Raw genomic sequence first — 26,924 nt, 5'->3', positions numbered from 1 at the left:
CATGGAGGGAGAAATGCCCATAGAGCACACGTGCAAGGCTCTACTATTGTACTGCAACATGATCAAGAAATATCAGAACCAGTGGATGACGGAGACCAGTAAAGGGGGCATGTTTGCTCCTGACCAGAACAGGGCTCCTTTGACAGAAGTGCATTGGAACACATGTCTACCTTTTTGACACAAAGGTATAAAGGGAGACCATTGCAGAATAGAAGGGAAATATTGAAACTCTGGAAAACGTTTGAGGATACAGAGTACAACAAAGGGGAGGGAAGGGCATACAACAATAACAAAAATATGTTCCCAGGTGAAGAGGGGAAGGGCTTGGCAGGGAAGAAGGGAATCTATTATTTACCCTCCCATCCCGCAGAGGGGTACACAAACACAACAAATGTGTCTATGGGTGCGAATGCATCGACACCAGTGACACTGGCTTCAACACGAACAGAGTTAGCCAGATTTTGGGTGACATGTGATGTTACAAAGGCAGAGACACCGGTACATCCAGGGGGAGATGAGTGGAAGGCAGGAGATTTCTTATTCTGAATAGACAACGTGCCAATAAATACCGTTCACGTAGAGCGTGATGGGGACACGGACAGATTGGACTATGAGCATTTTGGGTCCCTTAGGGAAGACACAGAGGAGTAGAGTGAGTTTGATGAGTTTGAGGATGGTGAGAATGGGGAGGTAGAGTTGGCGCCCCAACGCACCCTGATGGTGGAAAGTTTGAGGGACAGCAGGTTAAGAGAGAGGTTGGACCGGTTGGTAGTAGCAAGAAAAAAGAGAAGTGCAACTAAGGGCAGAAGGAGCAAGATGAGAATGCAAATGCCCCTGATACACAAGGGGGCAGGGAAATCACAATAAGTACCATGGGCACAGATGGACAAGAACAATCTACTTAAGGCACTCCTGGTACTCACGGGAGGTGCAGGGAAATAGATATACCCCTTTGAAAAATATATTGCTGGAGTACCCTTAGCAATAGGAGACATTAAACATGTATTGGTGGCTGCTGTTGGGGATCAGGCTGCCGATGTGTGGGTAAAGGCAGGATACCCAGGAGTAACAATGAGTAATGACGCTCACGATGGAGCATCATTCAATAAGATCAGAGCAAAAGTTTGGGGTGTGCTGCGGTGAGCGTTCCCAGACACGCCAGATTTACAGACCATCATGCAATGTACAATGGGTCATGATGAAGACACTGTACAATTTATTTTTAAGGTCCAAGAGATGTGGAGGGCGGAAAAGGGTAACGCCTGGGACCAGTCAGTACCCTTTTTCTGTTTTATAGTAAAGCAGTGCTTACCAAAGAAAGTACAAAAGGTGCTCGATAAAACCGCTAGGATCGAAACAAAAGGGTGGCCCAAAATTCATACCATTATAGTGCATCACTGAATGGAGAATAAAAAAACGAGAGAAAGAAATGCTTCAGAGACAACTGGCAGAGGAGGCGACTGGTGCCGAATAATTTAGCCAAAGTAGCTGTGCTGGCATCGGGACCAACGCCCACTGAGATGGAGGAGGGAGGATATGCCCCTAGCCTTACAAATGCCAGAATAGCTGCAGTGTGGGTTGAAGGGGGACAAGGGCAGTGGTGCAGAAACCCATGATTCTCTGGGCCACAGTGGCAAGTAGGACAGAAGCGAGGATGAGGTGGGTTCAGAGGATCAAGAGGAGTCGGGCTTGGGGGATTGGGACCCAGGGGAGGAGGGATGTGGCAGTGCTGGACATGTGGGAAGTGGGGACATTTCTCAAGGGAGTGCAAGAGCAGACAAGGTAAGGGATATGGCTATGGCTAACAGAACTATGGCCAACCAGACCAGGGCATCCCTCAAGGACCCCCCCCCAGAATGACCTCAATGCCATATGGGACACGCCAAGCTAAGACTCAGTTACCCCCACAAATCTCAGGCCCTCCCCTGCTGAAATACCCCCAACAGGCAGTACAGCAGTCCCAGCCCCACCCCAATGCCCTCCGGTAGCACACCCAGTGGTACAGTAGCCCCGTTCAAGATGCTACAGTGGTGGGGGAAATCCTTTCTCGTTCCCAGGAACAGACACCTACCCTGACTGGGACAGCCCAAAGAGAACACTTGTGTATCCAGTCCTGCTGATAACCCTAAACCTAGAAGAGGAACCCCTGGTGAGGGCAGAGATAGGAAACACAAAATTCATCTTTATTGTAGGCTCAGGCGCTGCTAAATCATGTATCAGTGAAGGTCACTTCCCGCTATCTGGCAACACTTTTGACATGCAGGGATTTTCTGGGGCTGTTTTAACTGCCTCCTCATGACCATAGTTGCCCTGCCCCATTCACCCAAGGCGACTTACAACATGTGCCGATACAGTTGTGGACAACTAACCCACACAACGTAGGACTCCTAAAAGAAGTGACCCCAGTATGAATAACACTAATGAATGGAGCGTTATTACCCAGAGTAAAAAAGTATGCACTCTTGTGGGAGGCAGAAGAGGGGATAACAGACACAATACAGGCATTACTCCCCTAAGGGATCATAGTGCCCTCCACCTCACCATTCAACATGGGCATATACCCAGTTAAAAAAGCAATGGGAGTAGTTGGAGAATGATCCAGGATCTCCACCCCCTCAATGAAGTAGTACAGAAGGAATTTCCTCTTGTTCCAAACCCGGCCTCCATCTTGTGCAGTATCCCCAAAGACCAAAGAGGTGACACACTTCCACAGTGGTTGACTTAAAAAATGCCTTTTTCTCAATACCATTGCACCCAGACTCACAGTATCTCACAGCGTTTACACATGGCGGGAAGCAATTTGAGCACACTCGTTTGCCCCAAGGGTATTGCGAGAGCCCTGGCATATTTAACAGGATATTGCATGAAGACTTAAGGAACATCAAAATGCCCAGCACAGTCATCCAATACGTAGACGACTTATTGGTGTGCAGTAAAAGTGAGAAGGACTGCTGCAGAGACTCTATCACCCTGCTACAACTGCTAGACCACAAGGGTTATAAGGTTGATAAGGCCACACTTCAATACTGCTAGCTTGAAGTAGTCTATCTAGGGTAGCTCATTTCAGCAGGTGGCAAGAGAATTATACCTGACAGAGAAGCAACAGTGCGTGCCACACATAAGCCAGTTGCAGTAAAAGACATGTCAAAATTCCTGAGGTATTTTAACTACTGAAGGGCTTGGATTCTGGACTATGCAGCATACACAAGGTCACTCTTACAGGGCCTCAGAGAAGCACAAAAAGGCAGCCATAAGCTACAATGGACAGCAGCCATGGTGCACAGTTTCAATGACCTGAAAGAATTGATTTTCACAGCTCCAATTCTCACCACCCCAGTCTACACACATGAAGTTTACATATTTTCACACTCAAATGGCATAATTATGATGGCTGTACTGACACAGATGAGTACAATGGGCCATAAGCCACTGGCCTACTACAGTGGTACACTAGACTCGGTAATGCAAGGACATTTTGCATGCAAACAGGCTCTCATCGCAGGTGCCTTTGCAATCTAAAAAGCTCCACATTTGTAATGGGGTGAGTAACATTGTACATGGAGCACTCAGTATTTACAATTGTAGAAAGATCAAAGTCCACCCTCACAACTCAGAGAGCATCGGTGTAGGAGGTTATTGTCTCAAGCCCAAATGTCCATGTTGTAAGGTGCAAACAGTAAACCCTGCCACGTTCCTAACAGAACTGCACACAGACAAATATTTACAACAACATGACTGCACCACCTTTGAGGACGAAGAGGATGACATCTCCAAAGCCAAAGATAGTCCGTTAGGAGAGGGTGAGGTGTTCTTTGTTGACATGTCATCAACAATTGGCCAGGACACGGGACAAAGACATACTGGGGCAGCAGTGGTGTGCTTAGAAGTGCAGGAGTATGAAACACTAGTAATGACAAGAATACCCATGCAGTGCTCAGCACAAGCAGCAGAGCTCATAGCGCTCATAGAAGCACTTCGAGCATCAAAAGGTTGTCATGTGACCATCTACTTGGGCTCAAAATACGTCACCACAACTGTGTATGCTGGTCTCTATCGCCCTGGAAAAGAAGGTGCTTCTGATGAGCAGATGGATCACCCATGCAATATGCGGGGCTACTAAGTTCTCTGATTTCCATACTAACAGAGCCATCTGTAGTGACGGTCAATAAATGTGTTACCCATACCAATAACACAGACAAAATCTCTTTGGGAAACACAGCCACAGATGCGATAGCCAAAGCAGCAGCATACATCCCAAGACCCACACCTGCTGAATATGATGTTACTGTCATGATCTCTGCTTCCAAAAGGTCAGGGTTTTCCCAACTCCCTTGGAAGCAGATCCATAACCCAGGTTCCGAGGGCCAACCAGTCCCAATTGGGACCTTTTGGACCCAGTCCTGGCGCCAGTGGCACCAGGCTCATAAATATGCCCAGTCCCAGCGCTGGAAGCGCCGGGCTCATAATGCTTGGGTGGACTTACCTGCAGCAGACCATGCTGCTTACTTGCCTGCCAGCTGAGCCTCTGATCCTCTTCTGTTTGGAACTACTTTTCCTGTTGGGTGGGGCAGGAGCCACTCCCTAGATTCAGAACACTGGAACTCTTCTGGAAAGCAGGAACTCTTTTCTTACCTAGGCGTGGCTGTGGAAGGAGACACCTAAGCACTACAGGAGGCTATTTAAACCACACCCGGTGGATGAATCTTGCTTTGCGTTATTCTGCATCCTCTGCAGCAGAACGCTCATCGTGTCTTCTGCATCGGATCCTGGGCCTAAGGAAAAAGGCTTACCATCCTGAATCCAGTCTTCAGCAACACCTATAAAGACAAGAAAGAACAGGTTAGCATTCCGGCATCTGAAAGACAAAGGCTTACCTACTCTTCGTGCGCTCCGGAGGTCTTCACACTGCATTCCGGCATCTGAAAGACAAAAGCTTACCAACTCTTCGCACGCTCCGGAGGCCTTCGGCGCTGCATCCTGCATCTGAAAGACAAAACAAGGTGCGTTTAAAGACATTGGGGAACTTTGATACTCACGTGCCATTACTCCTTTCCACATCAACCCCAGTGGGTATTCCGGCACCCTACAGCCGCTCCGAACTCGTACCTGCAAAATAAAAGACAGTTAGAGCGCATCGTGAAGCAGGCAACAAGCGCTTACTTACGTGCTTCCAGGCGCTTCTATTCATCACACGGACTCCATCTTCAACTCACTTCAGCCCGTCATCCGCCATCGCCGGAACCTGCAAAACAAGAGACATCATTACTAAAGACTTTAAAGACAATAGAATTACTCGAAACTTACCGTTCGTGCAGTAAACGACGGACAGCAGTCCTCTGAAGTCAAGAGGCCTGCGCTACCGATCCAGTGAAGAAACTGATTACAGCACCCTGCCCCGAGGCAGATGGAGAGCTCGGCATTCACTTACCTAAGACATCTTACTCTTGAAGTCAGGCATACAGTGCACAGAGGTCCAGCCCAAAGAGCCAACCGGGTGCTACACATCACCTTTGAAGATACGGTAGTCGCCCAGTCAAGACCGGCGCCTCTGCGAGAATCAGGTGAGCGTTACAGAACGCAAAGCCTACCGCAAAACTCTCGCCCAGGCGCTATGGAAACCTCGGATACTAACCACCTAGCCCGGTTACTTGGGGAACTAAGGGCAGAAGTGCATGGAGCTTGTCAGGAAACGAATGCTCTAAGAAGGGAACTAATTATTTCCAAGGAGAGAACAGACGGTCTTGCTAGACAATTGCTACAGTCACAAGCCGGACAAACCCCGTTACCCGCATCAGGGGCAAATCTTCCTTCAACATCCTCTATGAATCCAGTGCAGATCAACCTACCTGGGAATGTACCTCTGGCTCCGCCCGAACGATTTTCTAGTGACCCAAAGAGGTTTGCAGTATTTATCAATCAGTGCCGATTGCACTTCTTATGCCGGCCAGCAGCCTTTCCAACTGATCAAGCTAGAGTAGCTTTTGTACTTTCGTACCTTAGTGGCAATGCGGCAGACTGGTCGATCCCTCTAGTTAATCAAGATGATCCGGTTCTCCATGATTTTCAAGCCTTTCAGCTTAGTATGGAAAAACTGTTCGCAAGACATTCACAGGGGCAGGCCTTGGACAATGAGCTTCTTTCGTTGCGACAGGGTAATCAAGACCTTTTGGCTTATATTGCATCTTTCAATAGACTAATAGTGGAAACTCAATGGCCTGAGGACAAAAGGATTACGCTGTTTTATAGAGGTCTACGTGGAGAGCTCAAAGACGTTTTAGCCCAAGTAGTGAATCCCCCACAAGACTGTTCGGATTATATAGACTTGGTCGTTCAAATAGATCATAGACTGCAGAACAGGAAGGCCGACCGTTCCAAGTTTGATGCTCGAGTATTTTCCAAACCGCCAACTCCTTCCAAAGGAGTAGACTCCGGGGAACCCATGCAAATAGGGGGTCTGAAAGGTCCTCTAACACAAAAGGAGCGGGAAAGGAGAAAACAGTTGCAATTATGCCTATATTGCGGAAACTCAGGGCACTTTCTTCGAGACTGTCCGGTGAAACCTGCCAAGAAGGCAGTAGGAGCTGCAGTTACCAAAGTTACAAACTCTGAGCAGGGAAACGACCTCGCCCGACAAGAATAGAGGTCCTCTTGCCGAGCGTGAAAACCAGTTCCGTGACCTCGCATTTCGTGATACCTATGGTCCTCATTAGCCCTGATAATCCGGATCGATTACATGCAATTGATGCTTACGTCGACAGCGGTGCCATCGGCAATTATGTGGATCATGAAATGGTTTTGAGGATGAATCTAACTCTTTGTCCCAAGGCTGTAAAGGACGTCATTACTACAGTGGATGGTACGGAGATAGCCTCCGGGCCAGTAACGCATACCACTCAAGAGGTGACGCTAGTAAGTCAAGATGGACACCATGAGAAGATCGTGTTCGATGTGATCAAGGCCCCTCAGTTTCAGATTATTCTAGGAATACCTTGGTTAGAGAAACACAATCCTCTGATCGATTGGCGAGCAAGAACGGTCCAGTTTCCAGAATGTGTCTCTACTTGTCACCCTCCACCTGGTGTTGCACTGGCAGCAATTTCTTCAGAGACTCCCCAGTTACCTCCCGAATACCTTGAATACCAAGATGTTTTCCGGAAGGATCAGGCTAACACTCTACCTCCTCATAGGTCTTATGACTGCCAGATAGACCTGATACCTGGATCTACTCCTCCTTGTAGTAGAATTTATGCCCTCACCGATCCTGAGAACCTTCACCTTCGACAATACCTGGATCAATACCTGGCGAATGGGTTTATTCGTCCTTCCAAGTCCCCTGCTTCTTCAGCTTTGTTCTTCGTTCCAAAAAAGGAAGGAGACCTTAGAACTTGTATCGATTATCGCTCCCTGAACCAGATCACCGTTAGGAATAGATATCCGTTACCTTTGATCCCTGAACTCCTGGACCAAGTCAGAAAAGCATGCATATATACAAAGCTGGATCTTAGAGGAGCTTACCACTTGGTACGAGTAAAAGAGGGCGATGAATGGAAGACTGCCTTCCGCACCAAGTATGGGCTATTTGAATATCAGGTCATGCCCTTCGGACTTTGCAATGCCCCGGCCGCCTTTCAATATTTTATGAACGATGTCCTCAGAGAGCTCATAGATGTGTGTGTTGTTGTTTACATTGACGACATCCTCGTTTATTCTTCATCGGAATCTGAACATCGGAAACACGTGAAAATGGTCCTCGAAAGATTGCGTCAACACAAACTTTTCGCTAAGTTGGAAAAATGTGTTTTCAACGTGACTGAAGTTGAATTCTTGGGATTCATATTATCACCTGGCGGAGTACGTATGGATTCAAAGAAGGTTGATGCAGTTCTCAAATGGCCATCACCATCCTCCGTAAAAGGTGTGCAAAGCATGTTAGGCTTCGCTAACTTTTACCGCAGGTTTATCCCCGAATTCTCTCGAATAGTCCAGCCCATCACTGCCTTGTTAAAGAAAAACAAACGTTTTGAATGGTCTACCGAGGCGGAACAAGCTTTCCAGGATTTGAAGACTAAATTTATCTCTGCACCAATCTTAAAACACCCTCGCCCCGAACTCCCCTACATCGTGGAAACTGATGCTTCAAGCCTTGCCATGGGGGCAGTTCTATCACAAAAGGACCCGGTAACCAATCAGTTGCATCCCGTGGCATTTTGGTCCCGCAAATTCTCGCCTCCTGAAATCAATTACACGATTACTGACAAGGAACTTCTGGCTATCAAGTCTGCCTTTAAGGCTTGGCGGCATTATCTGCTGGGGGCCCGACACACCGTTACTGTGATTACGGATCACCGAAACCTGCAATATTTGAAAACCGCAAAAGCCCAATCCTCTAGACAACTCCGTTGGGCATTATTCTTTGCCGAGTTTGACTTCATAATTACCTACCGACCTGGTACAAAGAACGGTAAAGCTGATGCCCTTTCTCGGATGGGAGTGGAAGAACACTTGATCAACCCTAAACCTGTACCAATCATTCCCGAACAAAGAATTCTGGGTGTAATCACCACAGAATCCATAGAGGAAGTTAAGGATAAAGCCAGGCAACTTGTAACTCCAGCAGACATACAGAATTGGCATCTGCAGGGAAAGGACTTTGCAGTAAAGGACAACTTATTGTATTTCCAAGAACGATTATACCTACCCAGCACAGATTTACAGAAAAAAAGTAATCTCCTGTTATCACGATTCTTTAATGGAAGGTCATCCCGGTATGGCCAAGACCTCAGAAAAGATCAAGCGCTACTTCTGGTGGCCGTCTTGGAAAAAAGATATCAGAGACTTTATAATGTCCTGTGGAGTATGCGCCCAAAACAAGAGTCAAAAGGAAAGACCAGCAGGCCTCTTACGCCCTATTGACATCCCACCTCGCCCTTGGCATACGCTTTCTATGGACTTCATCACCGATCTACCTCCATGCTCCGGATACAATACGATTCTAGTAATCGTGGACTTATTCTCCAAGATGGCGCATTTCATTCCGCTCAAAGGCTTGCCAACAGCAGCAACTCTGGCCCGAGAATTTCTCGAAAACATCGTCCGACTGCACGGTTTTCCTTCGGTTCTAATTTCGGATCGAGGTAGTCAATTTATTTCTCATTTTTGGCGAAGTTGCTGTCGGTCGGCTCAAATTGATATTAGACTATCGACCAGTCACCACCCTCAGACCGACGGACAAACCGAGAGGACCAATCAAACTCTGGAACAGTATTTACGCTGCATGCTGCAACAAACTGAAAAAACTTGGAAAGACATCCTTTGGATAGCCGAATATGCCTACAATAACTCTGTCCATTCGGGAACTGGGAAAACACTGTTTTTTCTTTTGTACGGCAGTCACCCTCGAACCTCGTAGTTGGATCCCCTCCAAGATCTTGAAACACCAGCAGTAGACTACCTGCATTCTACAATCACCCAAGCCTTTAAGGAAGCTGTTTCTCACCTTCAAAGGGCTAAAGAACAATACAAGAAAGGAGTAGATCAACATCGGAAGGAAGCCCCTCAATATCAAGTAGGGGACCAAGTCTGGGTATCCACCAAATATCTACCTCTAAAAGGGCCACGCACATTCAACCCAAGATACCTTGGTCCCTATTCCATCACTACCATAGTAAACCCAGTAGCGGTCAAGTTGGACTTGCCCCCGCACATGAAGATACATCCGGTCTTCCACGTCTCTCTATTAAAACCCGTGCAACCTCAAACCCGACTAACTAAATCTCCAAAACCCATCCTAGTTGATGGAGAACTCGAGTTTGAAGTCAAAAGCATTCTGGACTCCAAGATCTCCAAATCTAAACTATTTTACCTAATTGACTGGAAAGGCTACGGCCCCCAAGAGAGATCCTGGGAACCTGCTGAATATGTCCACGCTCCTCGCCTAATCAAAAGATTTCACCGAACATTTCCTGACAAGCCAAAACCCCCGGAGAAGCCCGGTTTGGGAGGGGCCTTGAGGGGGGGTACTGTCATGATCTCTGCTTCCAAAAGGTCAGGGTTTTCCCAACTCCCTTGGAAGCAGATCCATAACCCAGGTTCCGAGGGCCAACCAGTCCCAATTGGGACCTTTTGGACCCAGTCCTGGCGCCAGTGGCACCAGGCTCATAAATATGCCCAGTCCCAGCGCTGGAAGCGCCGGGCTCATAATGCTTGGGTGGACTTACCTGCAGCAGACCATGCTGCTTACTTGCCTGCCAGCTGAGCCTCTGATCCTCTTCTGTTTGGAACTACTTTTCCTGTTGGGTGGGGCAGGAGCCACTCCCTAGATTCAGAACACTGGAACTCTTCTGGAAAGCAGGAACTCTTTTCTTACCTAGGCGTGGCTGTGGAAGGAGACACCTAAGCACTACAGGAGGCTATTTAAACCACACCCGGTGGATGAATCTTGCTTTGCGTTATTCTGCATCCTCTGCAGCAGAACGCTCATCGTGTCTTCTGCATCGGATCCTGGGCCTAAGGAAAAAGGCTTACCATCCTGAATCCAGTCTTCAGCAACACCTATAAAGACAAGAAAGAACAGGTTAGCATTCCGGCATCTGAAAGACAAAGGCTTACCTACTCTTCGTGCGCTCCGGAGGTCTTCACACTGCATTCCGGCATCTGAAAGACAAAAGCTTACCAACTCTTTGCACGCTCCGGAGGCCTTCGGCGCTGCATCCTGCATCTGAAAGACAAAACAAGGTGCGTTTAAAGACATTGGGGAACTTTGATACTCACGTGCCATTACTCCTTTCCACATCAACCCCAGTGGGTATTCCGGCACCCTGCAGCCGCTCCGAACTCGTACCTGCAAAATAAAAGACAGTTAGAGCGCATCGTGAAGCAGGCAACAAGCGCTTACTTACGTGCTTCCAGGCGCTTCTATTCATCACACGGACTCCATCTTCAACTCACTTCAGCCCGTCATCCGCCATCGCCGGAACCTGCAAAACAAGAGACATCATTACTAAAGACTTTAAAGACAATAGAATTACTCGAAACTTACCGTTCGTGCAGTAAACGACGGACAGCAGTCCTCTGAAGTCAAGAGGCCTGCGCTACCGATCCAGTGAAGAAACTGATTACAGCACCCTGCCCCGAGGCAGATGGAGAGCTCGGCATTCACTTACCTAAGACATCTTACTCTTGAAGTCAGGCATACAGTGCACAGAGGTCCAGCCCAAAGAGCCAACCGGGTGCTACACATCACCTTTGAAGATATGGTAGTCGCCCAGTCAAGACCGGCGCCTCTGCGAGAATCAGGTGAGCGTTACAGTTACCCCCTTTTCCACACAACCAGAAAAGGACCCATACACAGAACAGCCCATGGCACAAATAGTAGAGCTCTAAGGTAGAGTACTGCAGGAAGAGAAAGACATGTTGTTCAAGCGTGGATGCGTACAATCACCAACTGATCTCTTATGCAGACAACAGTGCACATGGAAGGCACTACTACACACAGCCTTTCAACAACCAGACTATCCTTCTCACAGCTCGAAACAACACAGTGCCACAGACATACAGGAGAAAGGGTTCATTCCAAATCTCCAAGAACACCTCTCAACCATGGTCATACATTGCACTACGTGCCAAGTGTTTAGCACTGGAATGAAACTCGACACGTTACAAGGTATATTTCCCCCACCCCATTGGCCAGTTCCACGAGCACCATATTGATTATGAGGCATGGGTGTGAGATTAATGGAGCTCGATATCACATTGTACTAGTGTGTCCGTTCTCGCAGTGTGTTGTGGCCAGTCCCTGTGCCCACCCAGATGTCAAATATGCCACAAAACTCTTCCTATGTGAGGTGTTTCCCCAGTGGGGAGTGTGTAATGTTTTGAAATCTGACAATGGCACCCACTTTTTTAATGAACTCTTCAAGGAAATCAAAGCATTATTAGGTATTAAAAACTGCATGTGATTCATTTAACACCCCCAATCAAATGGTGCTGTAAAACAAATAAACAGCCTTCTCAAAGGTAAGCTCTCCAAACTGTGTAACACCCTAAAAAAGAACTGGGTGCATTGTTTACCCCCGGCCCTGTCACTTTGCACTCTCAGCCAAGTAAGGACCACCACCTCGCATTACACAAGATAGTGACGGGCAGGTGCATGCACATGCCCCTCTCTCCTCTGAGGAGGGCATCAGATGCCCATAGAGCTGCAACAGTTCTGGGCGAGGAGTTTAAAGAGTACTTGACAAACATGTGCAATCAAATGCGTTTCACGACAAATTGCAGCACCTTGCCTAGACAACACCCAAAACACTACAGATCTACTTGCAAACACACCACCCGCCCAGCCACTGTTCCGGGGAGAGCTAGGGTATGTAAGGAGCTTTGCGCACAAGTGGAACAATCCCTGGTTGCACAGGGTCTATAAAGTGGCGTTTTCCACCCCTCTAGCGGTAAAGGTGAAAGGGCTTTGATATTTGATACACTTTTCAGACATTCGCAGGGAACCACCAAATTCCTCACCATTACCTAAAATACCACAACCAGTTTACCTCACCGTACTTAGCTTAATGCCGCCATTATAAGTTTGTGTGCAAAGTTACCAGACATGCGTTTTTTATTGCTAAAATCATAAGCTCTGTAAATTAATACAAACTAACTCTCTCTATCTCTCTCTCTCTCTCTCTCTCTCTCACTCTCTCTCTCCTTTGATTCCCTTCCCTCTACTCGTCCTATCATCCCTGTTTCATTCCCGTTTTTGGTCCCAAGAAGATGAATCATTCAACAATGTCATATTGTTCATTGCATAACAATAGAAATGCCATTTGTCCTACTAGAATGTATTCTTGTCAATGCAGCTTGCAGTTTACTGCCGTATTGTCCACCTTCGTTATGCTAATGTTGGAAATATATCAGGTTTAATCTTTTATCTGGCAAGCCATTAAAAGAGGGGCCAGGTGAAGCCGGGCCAGGTGAAGCCTGGACAAAAGTACTCCTCTCAATATAACCAAACACAACTTTATACACGTATAATATGTCTGAAGCAAGCAACACCAGCACCTTTATGAGCGTATGTGCGAGTAAAATGTTTGAAATATTACTTTCCAATATCAAAAGACTTTTGTGTAACACAAATAGTGGCACAAATGTGTAGCCCAAACAGTAGCAAAATAGTAGTAGTAGCACCACTGTTAGCAGGAGTAAATCTCCAAGGAGGTATACATTGCACAATGATAGCATGGAAAGACAAGGACGCATGCTCAAATATGATGCAAACCATGGCCTGGGACTAGATGCGGTCAAAGATATGCATCATCCTGAGCGTTCATATGGTTGGTATTCTGACACGAGTGCGGTGTGCAGCGGAACACGAAATAATAGTTGCTATGTATGCTCATCAATATTGCATGCATTGGGGGCACCCAAGCTTCTAGTACCACAAGAAGTGCCAATTATAGAGGCATAATGCCTGATCCATCTTGCGCTATGTAGGCTAAAAGGCACCTTCCAGGCACACAAAGTACATATACAACTTGTTGATCCAGATGCCCAGAAATGTAAAGCTAATCCAACAAACACTCAAGCCTCATTACAACCCTGGCGGTACGGGGTAAAGGCGCCGTAAAAGGTGCCGGCGCCGTTTATCCCGTACCACCTCATTAACAGGTCCCCTCGCGGGACCCAGGAAGTAACGCCTGGTCAAACCAGGCGTGCTTATCGGGTCCCGCTAGGGGAAGAGGGAGCAAACAACGGGCCAACTCGTAATGGCCCAGTGTTTGCTCCCACTCCCATTCCCATTCAGCCCCATGGGGAATTTGCATCACTATTGATACTCGGCATACAAGCTAATGCCAAATGAATACAAATTGTGCACTGGGAACTTGTCAAATGACACTAAGCAAGGGTTGAACATCATAAGCGTCGAGCTGCATCCACTGAGGCTGATGACGATGCAGAACCGTTACATCCTGGATATGCTGATGGCAATGGAAGGAGGTGTATGCAAAAAGATTGGGAGTTCATATTTCACGTTTGTGCCTCCTGAGGAGGCAGAAAATGGGACCCTGTCTAACGACCTAGGGGCCAACATAAAGAAAGAAGCTGGTGTTTAAAAAGAGGACTGATTCACAATGGCTTTCATCTGGGCTCTGTCCTTGATGGGAGCATTGGTGAAGATGTTGGTGCCTAGCACCGTGTTTGTCCTGGTTCTTTTTTGCACATGCCAATTGGGGCTCCGATGTTGTGCCAAAGCAGTACCTAATAGCTCAATGATGATGGTTTCAATTGGCATATCAAAAGTACCTCATAGCACAAAGCAGATAGAAGCACAAACTGACCACCCCATCTCTTGCATTGTCCCCATACACTATGGAGATGAAGTAGACAGGCTGTACCACACGACCATTGACCCTCCACCAGACTCTGAAAGCTATAAGGAAGTATGGGTAGATTTAGCAGGGGACGGGAGCTGCATCTATATGACATGCACTCCTGAAGAGTATGGGCAAGCGGGAGCAAGCCTGCAAAAGGTATGCAGGGTCCCTGTAAATCTTCTCTCATGTGTTACTTCATCTTCAACTCTTAGCACGGTTCTCCTCTTTAGGCTTCACTAACCTCCTGCTCTGGGCCAACATTATAGGAATGGGCATGGGTGTATATGCTGGAATGCACGTGCCTACACCGATTGTCATTTGTTTTTAACTTTTGTACTTCGTGGGTTGCATGTGGCAAAGACACCAAATGGTTGTGGTATTTAGTACTAGGATTAGGTAGTGTATTTGACGTATGCACTCATCTCCCTCCCAGAGAATGTGTGGGTCAGCATGACCATTTTCCTCCCCTTGTGCCAGTCACCAAGTATCCCAAAGCCTGACATTCAGTCCCTGGAGAGACAAGCCCAGCTGACCACGTAAGAAGAGACGAGTGGGTGAGAGGAGAGACAATCATAGCCTGGCATCCCCTATGGAGCAGGCCCATGCAGACTCTGGCAGAACGTTCTTGAGCAGAAGAGTGCTTTGATTGCATCTTTACTTTTTGTACAATTAAAACTTGATATCTTTGCAAGCAATCTCTTGGCCTTTTTCACTAGCGGGTTGTATTCCTTCTGGTGTGAGCTTAATATTTTAATATTAAATACAATGATGCAACAGGCTAAAATTAAAGATGAACCACCTTTATTTGTGCTATTTGTGGATTTTTCTTCCTCATTCAATACCATTAGCAGATAATTATTCTGGAAAAAATGAATATCTATGAATGTTCCCGATGGTCTACTTTATCGACGCAGGTTATTACATCATGATAATAAAGCACAGATTTGGTTGAGCTGTGCAGGAGAATGGTACGCTCAAGTTGAGATAAGAGGAGGGGCCAGACAGGGGTGTGCATTGGTAACTCTTCTATTTGATTGTTTTTATTTATGATTTAGATTTTGCCTTTAAGGATGTAAAAATGTTTCCTTCCAAATTAGGTTGCAGTGATATTCCTTAGCTAACATATGCAGACACCGTAGTGGTGTTAGCCTGTACATACGTGGTCATTCATAGGTGTGCGCTGGCCATTTTAGATTATGCCAAAAGAAATGTGTTACAGTTAAATATGCATACAATTAAATATGTGACTTTTAGGAAAACTAATAATAATAGGAAAGTGATTAATACATCTGAAGGTCAGATTGGTAACGCCATTTACTGTATTTAACTTGGTTAGAGCGCCAGGGGACCACTTTGGTGTTGATAGTGCGCGGTACAAATGTCCTTTAACATTAACATTAAACTATGGACGCAAATATAGAGTAAGGTGAACTATTGCATACTTGGAAAATGAAAGCAATCACAGTAATGCAGATGATTAAGCAATGTGAAATTGATTGCTGGTCTTGTTTACACCCTAGAGACATCTTATGCAGATTTAAATGACTGGACAACATTTCTCAAAGGTATGATCTGGTGTGAAATCTTACGCCTTACTCATAGCAATCCAATCCAAGAAATTAGGCTTGAGTTATGCTTGACGTCGGTGTTCACCCTCATTAACATTGCAAGAGGCAATTTGTATATTAAGATCACGTCAGCTTCTCAGAATACATTGATATAAATTATTAATAAGGCATTAATATCACGCCCGAATTATGCATTACAAATATTTAAATCAGTCAACGAGCAGTTTTTTTTAGACAAGCCAATTACATGGTCCCCTACGTAGGTAGAAAGACCTGGTGTGCCTATGAAAACTCTTAAAAGTAGTGCTGAAAGATTTGTTGTAACCATGATAATATGGGGGTGTTTAATCTTTAAGTATTTTTGAAAGGTTGTTTTTCTCTTATAAGAGACTGCAGTGGTATATATTCCAGTTCCCGTCACCTACACTCAGACGGGCATGTATGTTAATGAGACTGAATAATCTGCAAGTGCTAGATGTTGGAGGTGCTTGGGTAGGTCTTAGAAAGGAAAACACATTCGCTGATTGTGCTGTGACCAAGATGAACTGGTGTCAGCTAGACGTGTGTTGACTGGTAGCTTGTCTTTGTATAGTATTAATGTGCTTCATCATAGTTTGCATGTCACGAACATACTTGAGATACAGAATGAATCATTTTGGCTATGTAATATATCAAGCATTAGCCATTCAATGGACCTGTTGATGACTAGAGTGTTGTTGGTTGCTGGGGCAACAATGCTCGCACTGCCGCTCACTATTTAAAACATTGCCCCTGATAACTGTCAGGATTCCGCAGCCTTATAAAAGAGATATTTAATAGAATGGAAATAATTATATTTGGAAAGACTCTTGTATTCCACTAGTGCCCTATTAAATAGTGTTTTACTTTCTAGTATTAATGTGTTTATCAAGTTGATTGTATTGCCTTTTATTCTCATGATTTGATGAATATGACTTGTATTATTAAGTGATCATGAGAATATGTTGGTTGTATATGTATATTTTGTAGTTCAACTGTTGTGTGCAAAGCTGTAATTACCTGAATCACAATAAGAAAAAAAAATACATTACGTTGCTTTAGGTGCATTTGAAATATGAGCATGTCACTGATGGATAATACTCTGCAAATGTATAACATATTTTGATATGGTCAGTACCACCAGAATGTATGTGGCTATCTCAATTCAGACTTATCGTGACACAAATATAACAAGTGCAAAATTACGGACTTTGACTTCTCACTCACATTGTTCTCAGTGTTCCTTTTCGTTTTTAATATAGGAGGAAAAAATCCTGAAGCCTGTCCTTCATCCCTCCAAACCTTTTGTCCCTTATCCAGTCGAATCTCATTTCACCACATCATCCTTTCTCTTGTGTTTTCCTCATCGTCTAATAGCTGGTTATCATGATAAAAACTAAAAGGGTAATTCATAGAAATTCGCACAAAAGTGGCGCACGCGGCTGGCGCACAGTGTCCCCGTGCGATACACTGCACCAGCCGCGTGCGATAAAATCCTTTTCATCGCACAGCGTATTCATGGATTTTAGCCTCCAAAACCAGCTGTGGCGCAGAGTGGCGCAGCGACCCTGCAGCAGCGCCAGTTACGCCCCCAAGAACGCCCTCGCGCAAGGAAAAGCCTTCAAAATTCCAAAATCATCGCAAAGGGATGCGCTAACCCTGGACCAGTTCACAGGGCTGCCAAACAGCAAACGCCAAGCGGGGAACGTGTATTTCAGTGGTTCTCGGGAAGTTTCACACGCGATTGTCCTGGGTACGTGTACATTAGGGGTGCGCGGGAAGTAACACACGCGATTCCATCAGGGCACGTGTATTCCAGGGGTGCGCGGGAAGTATCACACACAAAAGCAGCAGGGTACGTGTATTCCAGGGGTGCGCGGGAAGTATCACACGCAAAAGCAGCATGGTACGTGCATTTCAGGGGTGCGCGGGAAGTATCACACGCGATTCCATCAGGGTACGTGTATTCCAGGGGTGCGCGGGAAGTATCACACGCAAAAGCTCCACGGCCCCTGCAGGTTGCCCACACCACAGGGGACTACCCTGCACATGTCCCGCAGGCAGCCCTTCCACCATGCCCATGTCTCCCAGCCAACCCGCATGTCACCTTGCACTACTGCCCACCAACGCATGTCCCCCTGCACCCCCACCCCCCAGCAGTCTGGGGCACCCTCCACCAGGCCCCCACTCATGTCCAACTCATGTCTCCCAGCACCCCCATCCCCCAGCAGTGCAGGGAACCCTCCACCAGGCCACCACTCATGTCCCCCTGCACCCCTATCCACCAGCAGCCAGGGGCACCCTCCACCAGGCCCCCACTCATGTCCCCCTGCACCCCCACCCCCCAGCATCCAGGGGCACCCTCCATCAGGCCCCCACTCATGTCCCCCTGCACTCTCACCCCCCAGCAGTGCAGGGCACCCTCCACCAGGCCCCCACTCATGTCCCCCTGCACCCCCACCCACCAGCAGCCAGGGGCACCCTCCACCAGGCCCCCACTCATGTCCCCCTGCACCCCACCCCCCAGCATCCAGGGGCACCCTCCACCAGGCCCCCACTCATGTCCCCCTGCACTCCCACCCCCCAGCAGTGCAGGGCACCCTCCACCAGGCCCCCACTCATGTCCCCCTGCACCCCCACCCCCCAGCAGTAGAGGGCACCCTCCACCAGGCCCCCACTCATGTCCCCCTGCACCCCCACCCACCAGCAGCCAGGGGCACCCTCCACCAGGCCCCCAATCATGTCCCCCTGCACCCCCACCCCCCAGCAGTCAGGGGCACCCTCCACCAGGCCCCCACTCATGTCCAACTGATGTCTCCCAGCACCCCCACTCCCCAGCAGTGCAGGGCACCCTCCACCAGGCCCCCACTCATGTCCAACTCATGTCTCCCAGCACCCCCACCCCCCAGCAGTGCAGGGCACCCTCCACCAGGCCCCCACTCATGTCCCCCTACACCCCCACCCCCAGCATCCAGGGGCACCCTCCACCAGGCCCCCACTCATGTCCGCCTGCACTCCCACCCCCCAGCAGTGCAGGGCACCCTCCACCAGGCCCCACTCATGTCCCCCTGCACCCACACCCCCCAGCAGTCAGGGGCACACTCCACCAGGCCCCCACTCATGTCCAACTCATGTCTCCCAGCACCCCCACCCCCCCAGCAGTGCAGGGCACCCGCCACCAGGCCCCCACTCATGTCCCCCTGCACTCCCACCCCCCAGCAGTGCAGGGCACCCTCCACCAGGCCCCCACTCATGTCCCCCTGCACCCCACCTCCCAGCAGTCAGGGGCACCCTCCACCAGGCCCCCACTCATGTCCCCCTGCACCCCCACCCCCCACCAGTCAGGGGCACCCTCCACCAGGCCCCCACTCATGTTCCCCTGCACCCCCACCCACCAGCAGCCAGGGGCACCCTCCACCAGGCCCCCACTCATGTCCTCCTGCACCCCCACCCCCAGCAGTCAGGGGCACCCTCCACCAGGCCCCCACTCATGTCCCCCTGCACCCCCACCCACCAGCAGCCAGGGGCACCCTCCACCAGGCCCCCACTCATATCCCCCTGCACCCTCACCCCCCAGCAGCCAGGGCGCCCTCCACCAGGCCCCCACTCATGCCCCCCTGCACCCCCACCCCCCAGCAGTCAGGGGCACCCTCCAACAGGCCCCCACTCATGTCCCCCTGCACCCCCACCCCCCAGCATCCAGGGGCACCCTCCACCAGGCCCCCACTCATGTCCCCCTGCACCCCCACCCCCCAGCAGTCAGGGGCACCCTCCACCAGGCCCCCACTCATGTCCCCCTGCACCCCCACCCACCAGCAGCCAGGGGCACCCTCCACCGGCCCCCACTCATGCCCCCCTGCACCCTCACCCCCCAGCAGAAAGGGGCACCCTCCACCAGGCCCCCACTCATGTCCCCCTGCACTCCCACCCCCAGCAGTGCAGGGCACCCTCCACCAGCCCCCAACCATTTCCACCTGCACCCCCACCTCCCAGCAGCCAGGGGCACCCTCCACCAGGCCCCCACTGATGTCCAACTCATGTCTCCCAGCACACCCACCCCCCAGCAGTGCAGGGCACCCTCCACCAGGCCCCCACTCATGTCCAACTCATGTCCCCCTGCACCCCCACCCCCCAGCAGTCAGGGGCACCCTCCAACAGGCCCCCACTCATGTCCCCCTGCACCCCACCCCCCAGCACTGTGGTGCACCCTTCACCAGGCCTCCACTCATGTCCAACTCAAGTCTCCCAGCACCCCCACCACCCAGCAGTGCGGGGCACCCTCCACCAGGCCCCCACTCATGTCCCCCTGCACCCCCACCCCCCAGCATCCAGGGGCACCCTCCACCAGGCCCCCACTCATGTCTCCCAGCACACCCACCCCCCAGCAGTGCAGGGCACCCTCCACCAGGCCCCCACTCATGTCCAACTCATGTCTCCCTGCACCCCCACCCCCAGCAGTCAGGGGCACCCTCCATCAGGCCCCCACTCATGTCTCCCTGCACTCCCACCCACCAGCATCCAGGGGCACCCTCCACCAGGCCCCCACACATGTCTCCCACCACCCCCACCCCCCAGCACTGTGGTGCACCCTCCACCAGGCCCCCACTCATGTCCAACTCATGCCTCCCAGCACCCCCAGCAGTGCAGGGCACCCTCCACCAGGCCAACACTCATGTCCCCCTGCACCCCTACCCCCCAGCATCCAGGGGCACCCTCCACCAGGCCCCCTCAAATGTCCCCCTGCACTCCCACCCCCCAGCAGTGCAGGGCACCGTCCACCAGGCCCCCACTCATGTTCCCCTGCACCCCCACCCCCCAGCAGTCAGGGGCACCCTCCACCAGGCCCCCACTCATGTCCCCCTGGACCCCCACCCACCAGCATCAAGGGGCACCCTCCACCAGGCCCCCACACATGTCTCCCACAACCCCCACCCCCCAGCAGTCAGGGGCACTCTCCACCAGGCCCCCACACATGTCTCCCACCACCCCCAGACCCCAGCAGTCAGGGGCACCTGCCAGCAGGCCCCCACTCATGTCCCCCTGCACCACCACCCCCCAGCATCCAGGGGCACCCTCCACCAGGCCCCCACTCATGTCCCCCTGCACTCCCACCCCCCAGCAGTGCAGGGCACCCTCCACCAGGCCCCCACACATGTCTCCCACCACCCCCACACCCCAGCAGTCAGGGGCACCTGCCAGCAGGCCCACACCCATATCTCCCACCACCCCACCCCCCAGCAGTCAGGGGCAGCCTCCACCAGGCACCCACTCATGTCCCCCTGCACCCCCAACCCCCAGCAGTCAGGGGTACCCTCCACCAGGCCCCCACTCATATCCAACTCATGTCTTCCAGCACCCCCACCCCCCAGCAGTGCTGGGCACCCTCCACTAGGCCCCCACTCATGTCCAACTCATGTCTCCCAGCACCCCCACCCCCCAGCAGTGCAGGGCACCCTCCACCAGGCCCCCACTCATGTCCCCCTGCACCCCCACGCCCAGCATCCAGGGGCACCCTCCACCAGGCCCCCACTCATGTTCGCCTGCACTCCCACCCCCCAGCAGTGCAGGGCACCCTCCAACAGGCCCCCACTCATGTCCCCCTGCACCCACACCCCCCAGCAGTCAGGGGCACCCTCCACCAGGCCCCCACTCATGTCCAACTCATGTCTCCCAGCACCCCCACCCCCCAGCAGTGCAGGGCACCCGCCACCAGGCCCCCACTCATGTCCCCCTGCACGCTCACCCCCCAGCATCCAAGGGCACCCTCCACCAGGCCCCCACTCATGTCCGCCTGCACTCCCACCCCCCAGCAGTGCAGGGCACCCTCCACCAGGCCTCCACTCATGTCCCCCTGCGCCCCCACCCCCAGCAGTAAGGGGCACCCTCCACCAGGCCCCCACTCATGTCCCCCTGCACCCCCACCCCCCACCAGTCAGGGGCACCCTCCACCAGGCCCCCACTCATGTTCCCCTGCACCCCCACCCACCAGCAGCCAGGGGCACCCTCCACCAGGCCCCCACTCATGTCCTCCTGCACCCCCACCCCCAGCAGTCAGGGGCACCCTCCACCAGGCCCCCACTCATGTCCCCCTGCACCCCCACCCACCAGCAGCCAGGGGCACCCTCCACCAGGCCCCCACTCATGTCCCCCTGCACCCCCAACCCCCAGCAGCCAGGGCGCCTCCACCAGGCTCCCACTCATGCCCCCCTGCACTCCCACCCACCAGCAGCCAGGGGCACCCTCCACCAGGCCCCCACTCATGTCCCCCTGCACCCCCAACCCCCAGCAGCCAGGGCGCCCTCCACCAGGCCTCCACTCATGTCCCCCTGCACCCCTACCCCCAGCATCCAGGGGCACCCTCCACCAGGCCCCCACTTATGTCCCCCTGCACTCCCACCCCCCAGCAGTGCAGGGCACCCTCCACCAGGCCCCCACTCATGCCCCCCTGCACCCCACCTCCCAGCAGTCAGGGGCACCCTCCACCAGGCCCCCACTCATGTCCTCCTGCACCACCACCCCCAGCAGTCAGGGGCACCCTCCACCAGGCCCCCACTCATGTCCCCCTGCACCCCCACCCACCAGCAGCCAGGGGCACCCTCTACCAGGCCCCCACTCATGTCCCCCTGCACCCTCACCCCCCAGCAGCCAGGGCGCCCTCCACCAGGCCCCCACTCATGCCCCCCTGCACTCCCACCCCCAGCAGTGCAGGGCACCCTCCACCAGGCCCCCACACATGTCTCCCACCACCCCCACATCCCAGCAGTCAGGGGCACCTGCCAGCAGGCCCATACACATGTCTCCCAATACCCCACCCCCCAGCAGTCAGGGTCACCTGCCAGCAGGCCCATACACATGTCTCCCAACACTCCCACCCCCCAGCAGTCAGGGGCAGCCTCCACCAGGCCCCCACTCATGTCCAACTCATGTCCCCCTGCACCCCCACCCCCCAGCAGTCAGGGGCACCCTCCAACAGGCCCCCACTCATGTCCCCCTGCACCCCCACCCCCCAGCATCCAGGGGCACCCTCCACCAGGCCCCCACTCATGTCCCCCTGCACCCCCACCCCCCAGCAGTCAGGGGCACCCTCCACCAGGCCCTCACTCATGTCCCCCTGCACCCCCACCCACCAGCAGCCAGGGGCACCCTCCACCGGCCCCCACTCATGCCCCCCTGCACCCTCACCCCCCAGCAGAAAGGGGCACCCTCCACCAGGCCCCCACTCATGTCCCCCTGCACTCCCACCCCCAGCAGTGCACGGCACCCTCCACCAGCCCCCAACCATTTCCACCTGCACCCCCACCTCCCAGCAGCCAGGGGCACCCTCCACCAGGCCCCCACTGATGTCCAACTCATGTCTCCCAGCACACCCACCCCCCAGCAGTGCAGGGCACCCTCCACCAGGCCCCCACTCATGTCCAACTCATGTCCCCCTGCACCCCCACCCCCCAGCAGTCAGGGGCACCCTCCAACAGGCCCCCACTCATGCCCCCTGCACCCCACCCCCCAGCACTGTGGTGCACCCTTCACCAGGCCTCCACTCATGTCCAACTCATGTCTCCCAGCACCCCCACCCCCCAGCAGTGCGGGACACCCTCCACCAGGCCCCCACTCATGTCCCCCTGCACCCCCACCCCCCAGCATCCAGGGGCACCCTCCACCAGGGCCCCACTCATGTCCCCCTGCACCCCCACCCCCCAGCAGTCAGGGGCACCCTCCACCAGGCCCCCACTCATGTCCCCCTGGACCCCCACCCACCAGCAGCCAGGGGCACCCTCCACCAGGCCCCCACTCATGTCCAACTCATGTCCCCCTGCACCCCCACCCCCCAGCAGTCAGGGGCACCCTCCACCAGGCCCCCACTCATGTCCCCCTGCACCCCCTCCCACCAGCAGCCAGGGGCACCCTCCACCGGCCCCCACTCATGCCCCCCTGCACTCCCACCCCCAGCAGTGCAGGGCACCCTCCACCAGCCCCCAACCATTTCCACCTGCACCCCCACCTCCCAGCAGCCAGGGGCACCCTCCACCAGGCCCCCACTGATGTCCAACTCATGTGTCCCAGCACACCCACCCCCCAGCAGTGCAGGGCACCCTCCACCAGGCCCCCACTCATGTCCAACTCATGTCTCCCTGCACCCCCACCCCCAGCAGTCAGGGGCACCCTCCACCAGGCCCCCACTCATGTCTCCCTGCACTCCCACCCACCAGCATCCAGGGGCACCCTCCACCAGGCCCCCACACATGTCTCCCACCACCCCCACCCCCCAGCACTGTGGTGCACCCTCCACCAGGCCCCCACTCATGTCCAACTCATGCCTCCCAGCACCCCCAGCAGTGCAGGGCACCCTCCACCAGGCCAACACTCATGTCCCCCTGCACCCCTACCCCCCAGCATCCAGGGGCACCCTCCACCAGGCCACCTCTCATGTCCCCCTGCACTCCCACCCCCCAGAAGTGCAGGGCACCGTCCACCAGGCCCCCACTCATGTCCCCCTGCACCCCCACCCCCCAGCAGTCAGGGGCACCCTCCACCAGGCCCCCACTCATGTCCCCCTGGACCCCCACCCACCAGCATCAAGGGGCACCCTCCACCAGGCCCCCACACATGTCTCCCACAACCCCCACCCCCCAGCAGTCAGGGGCACTCTCCACCAGGCCCCTACACATGTCTCCCACCACCCCCAGACCCCAGCAGTCAGGGGCACCTGCCAGCAGGGCCCCACTCATGTCCCCCTGCACCACCACCCCCCAGCATCCAGGGGCACCCTCCACCAGGCCCCCACTTATGTCCCCCTGCACTCCCACCCCCCAGCAGTGCAGGGCACCCTCCACCAGGCCCCCACACATGTCTCCCACCACCCCCACACCCCAGCAGTCAGGGGCACCTGCCAGCAGGCCCACACCCATATCTCCCACCACCCCACCCCCCAGCAGTCAGGGGCAGCCTCCACCAGGCCCCCACTCATGTCCCCCTGCACCCCCACCCCCCAGCAGTCCGGGGTACCCTCCACCAGGCCCCCACTCATATCCAACTCATGTCTTCCAGCACCCCCACCCCCCAGCAGTGCTGGGCACCCTCCACTAGGCCCCCACTCATGTCCAACTCATGTCTCCCAGCACCCCCACCCCCCAGCAGTGCAGGGCACCCTCCACCAGGCCCCCACTCATGTCCCCCTGCACCCCCACCCCCAGCATCCAGGGGCACCCTCCACCAGGCCCCCACTCATGTCCGCCTGCACTCCCACCCCCCAGCAGTGGAGGGCACCCTCCACCAGGCCCCCACTCATGTCCCCCTGCACCCACACCCCCCAGCAGTCAGGGGCACCCTCCACCAGGCCCCCACTCATGTCCAACTCATGTCTCCCAGCACCCCCACCCCCCAGCAGTGCAGGGCACCCGCCACCAGTCCCCCACTCATGTCTCCCACCACCCCCAGACCCCAGCAGTCAGGGGCACCTGCCAGCAGGGCCCCACTCATGTCCCCCTGCACCACCACCCCCCAGCATCCAGGGGCACCCTCCACCAGGCCCCCACTCATGTCCCCCTGCACTCCCACCCCCCAGCAGTGCAGGGCACCCTCCACCAGGCCCCCACACATGTCTCCCACCACCCCCACACCCCAGCAGTCAGGGGCACCTGCCAGCAGGCCCACACCCATATCTCCCACCACCCCACCCCCCAGCAGTCAGGGGCAGCCTCCACCAGGCCCCCACTCATGTCCCCCTGCACCCCCACCCCCCAGCAGTCAGGGGTACCCTCCACCAGGCCCCCACTCATATCCAACTCATGTCTTCCAGCACCCCCACCCCCCAGCAGTGCTGGGCACCCTCCACTAGGCCCCCACTCATGTCCAACTCATGTCTCCCAGCACCCCCACCCCCCAGCAGTGCAGGGCACCCTCCACCAGGCCCCCACTCATGTCCCCCTGCACCCCCACCCCCAGAATCCAGGGGCACCCTCCAGCAGGCCCCCACTCATGTCCGCCTGCACTCCCACCCCCCAGCAGTGGAGGGCACCCTCCACCAGGCCCCCACTCATGTCCCCCTGCACCCACACCCCCCAGCAGTCAGGGGCACCCTCCACCAGGCCCCCACTCATGTCCAACTCATGTCTCCCAGCACCCCCACCCCCCAGCAGTGCAGGGCACCCGCCACCAGTCCCCCACTCATGTCCCCCTGCACGCTCACCCCCCAGCATCCAAGGGCACCCTCCACCAGGCCCCCACTCATGTCCGCCTGCACTCCCACCCCCCAGCAGTGCAGGGCACCCTCCACCAGGCCTCCACTCATGTCCCCCTGCACCCCCACCCCCAGCAGTCAGGGGCACCCTCCACCAGGCCCCCACTCATGTCCCCCTGCACCCCCACCCCCCACCAGGCCCCCACTCATGTTCCCCTGCACCCCCACCCACCAGCAGCCAGGGGCACCCTCCACCAGGCCCCCACTCATGTCCTCCTGCACCCCCACCCCCAGCAGTCAGGGGCACCCTCCACCAGGCCCCCACTCATGTCTCCCTGCACCCCCACCCACCAGCAGCCAGGGGCACCCTCCACCAGGCCCCCACTCATGTCCCCCTGCACCCCAACCCCCAGCAGCCAGGGCGCCCTCCACCAGGCCCCCACTCATGCCCCCCTGCACTCCCACCCCCCAGCAGTGCAGGGCACCCTCCACCAGGCCCCCACACATGTCTCCCACCACCCCCACACCCCAGCAGTCAGGGGCACCTGCCAGCAGGCCCATACACATGTCTCCCAACACCCCCACCCCCCAGCAGTCAGGGGCACCTGCCAGCAGGCCCATACACATGTCTCCCAACACCCCCACCCCCAGCAGTCAGGGGCAGCCTCCACCAGGCCCCCACTCATGTCCAACTCATGTCCCACTGCACTCCCACCCCCCAGCAGTCAGGGACACCCTCCAACAGGCCCCCACTCATGTCCCCCTGCACCCCCACCCCCCAGCACTGTGGTGCACCCT

Source organism: Ambystoma mexicanum, chromosome 3q (assembly GCF_040938575.1).
Source record: "Ambystoma mexicanum isolate Mex_15411 chromosome 3q, UKY_AmexF1_1, whole genome shotgun sequence".
Taxonomy (NCBI): Eukaryota; Metazoa; Chordata; class Amphibia; order Caudata; family Ambystomatidae; genus Ambystoma; species Ambystoma mexicanum.
This window is presented reverse-complemented; position numbering follows the sequence as displayed.